The sequence below is a fragment of the Procambarus clarkii genome, chromosome 78 (assembly GCF_040958095.1).
Source record: "Procambarus clarkii isolate CNS0578487 chromosome 78, FALCON_Pclarkii_2.0, whole genome shotgun sequence".
Taxonomy (NCBI): Eukaryota; Metazoa; Arthropoda; class Malacostraca; order Decapoda; family Cambaridae; genus Procambarus; species Procambarus clarkii.
In genome coordinates this window covers 7,619,128-7,622,238 of record NC_091227.1, presented here as the reverse complement: position 1 = coordinate 7,622,238, position 3,111 = coordinate 7,619,128, and positions in this window count along the sequence as shown.

The window sequence follows — 3,111 nt, the reverse complement described above, 5'->3', positions numbered from 1 at the left end:
AGTGAGCTACTAGCATCCTGGTGAGTGAGGGTTAGTTTAACCTTGTGGGGTGGGTGTTGGAGACCACTTTATAATCCTAACATGTATATATAGACTGCCTGACTGCCTGTCCCCCGACTCAAAGAAGTTATATGTATTGACTCAATGAAGCCTAAGAGAACATAATCCAAGGCCTAAGAGCTGTCATTCGTGCTTAGAAGAGGATTGTTTAGGTTTTATAAATAGCGGCGGGTGGCATTTATAAGTGATTTGTGCGAGATCAATGGCATCCAAACATTTCCATGTTGGTGCTATAGTCCACTTTTGGTTGGTTTGTTTGACTATAAGAACTATCATTAATGGAGAATTGGCTGGTATGTGTGAGTATCCTCCGCCGCAGTTACCATTATCATCACTCACTCACTCACAAGTTATTGGTTACCACTTGTATACAATAACAACGGCCATACTACCACTTAAAGGACACTGCTTCTCGTCCCATTAGCCAAGTTAAGCAACTTTCAATTTGGTTAGTAATTGGATGGGTAACCTGCCTGGTAACACCAACTGCTAGTGCTGCTGATGGCATTCATATTTGGGCAGTCCCTGTGGATCAGTGGTAAGGCACTCACCTCGCGCTTCTCAAGCGATTTCGCCTGGGTTCATATCCTGGCTGGCAGGGGAAGAGCGGATTGACTAGGCACCAATCCTTAACTTAACGATTCTCTTCACGAAGCAGTGAATGGGTACCTGGTTGTTAAACGGTTTGTCGGGTTGTGTTCCAGGGAAAATTAACAATGAGTTTGTGTGTACTCACCTAATTGTACTCACCTTATTGTGCTTGCGGGGGTTGAGCTCTGGCTCTTTGGTCCCGCCTTTCAACCGTCAATCAACAGGAGTTCTGGTTCCTGAGCCTATTGGGCTCTATCATATCTACACTTGAAACTGTGTATGGAGTCAGCCTCCACCACATCACTTCCTAATGCATTCCATTTGTCAACTACTCTGACACTAAAAAAGTTCTTTCTAATATCTCTGTGGCTCATTTGGGCACTCAGTTTCCACCTGTGTCCCCTAGTACGTGTGCCCCTTGTTTTAAATAGCCTACCTTTATCTACCCTATCGATTCCCTTGAGAATCTTGAATGTGGTGATCATGTCCCCCTTAACTCTTCTGTCTTCCAACGAAGTGAGGTTTAATTCCCGTAGTCTCTCCTCGTAGCTCATACCTCTTAGCTCGGGTTCTAGTCTGGTGGCAAACCTTTGAACCTTTTCCAGTTTAGTCTTATGCTTGACTAGATGTGGACTCCATGCTGGAGCTGCATACTTGGGGATTGGTCTGACATATGTGGTATATAATGTTCTCAAAGATTCCTTTCAGTGTGTGTGTATTTTATAAGAAAGAGACACATAAACATGTGTGTGAATGAATATGTACACCAATTAATAGTGAATGGGCTGGCATGTGTAAGTATTAATGTATACTATGGGCCACACTCACTGAAATATGTTGTCTGTGTGTGTACATACGTGTAATTGGAGTGACTTATCCACGTGAATTTATCTGTGTGTGTATATATCCAATATGAGTGATCCTTGTCATAATTGTGACAGTTTCTGCAATTTGACTGTCGAGACTGTATGTATGTTTGTATATATGTGTGTGTGTGTGTGTGTGTGTGTGTGTGTGTGTGTGTGTGTGTGTGTGTGTGTGTGTGTGTGTGTGTGTGTGTGTGTGTGTGTGTGTGTGTGTGTATGTGTGTCTGTATATATGTGTGTGTGTGTGTATATATGTGTGTGTGCGCGCGCGGGCACGAATGTCGCGCTCTGAAATATGTACCTATGATTATTAGAGTGTACCATTCGAGAAAAAATGTCTAACTATTTATCAGTCCATTCTCTCTCTCTGTGCCGGCCTTCCTGCTAAAACTTGTCCACTCATTATGCTGTTGAATATCTATCTCCAATGGTCATTTACCATTAATTAATATATTATTAAGCAGATAAAGTCCTTTACAAATATCTTCACCTTTTAAAGCACATATCTTTCTTCTAACATGAATCACTATAACTCATATACTTTCATCAGTTCCAAACACTTTTCTTATTCCTTCCTAAATATCTGTCCTTATATAACCTATCTTCACAAATTAATATCTTAATGATTAACTGGCAACTCCATGCCTTTCCCTCCCCCCCCCCACCCCTCAGGCCACCCCACTGCTGCTCCCTCGGCCCCCACCCCCCCTACCAACACCCTACCCCCCAACCGAGGCCCAAATATAACTACCCCCATACCACAATTACCAGAGACCACCCCCGCCCCCTCCCCCGACCGCCGCCTAACAGAGAAAATGACCGCCACAACGCTATACTTACCCAGCCGAACCGTTCGTTCGCGTATGTACTATTTATTGTTGAAAAAACTTAGAATAAAACAAACCGGATTTTCATTCCCTAGTAAAACACATATATATATGTATACAAAACGAGGCCTAGATTAGCACATATTAGGTATTGGATTGCTTGTTTACCATTCACAAACTCATTTGGACACACACACACCACACTAAATATTAAATAATACATACCTTTAAACACACACACACACACACACACACACACGTCAGTTTGCCTAAATTCTCCAATATTCATTCATGAAACTGCCTCACTGGACTGCAACCTCATCGAATAAGCTGTCATGTATTTCTAACTCTCAACACAAACTCACAACTTCACACGTCAGTCATTGCAAATGTTGATAAATAGACACTAACTATCCTTACTACGAGATATAAATACAAGTGCAAAATTTGATTCAGAAGGCAACTCCAGCGTGGCCTAGTCGGATAGAACATGTTCTTAATCCGGATAGACCTGCGTTCGAGCCTGTCGGAACGGTTGCAAGTACAGGGCACAGATTTATCTGTGTGTCCCCTCCTGTAGGAGCATCAGTTTCGATAGATTCTCTGGATAGCTGAAGATTGATTGACTGACCCCTTGGAATGTGGGGAAGGGTTGAAATCCGGGGGCCCACGGACGGATACCTGGATCCACTGACCTCGGGCAGGTCTTTCAATCCACCTGGATTTCAGGTGGGGAGAAGGGAGGCAATTTGGGTCGACACAAATAG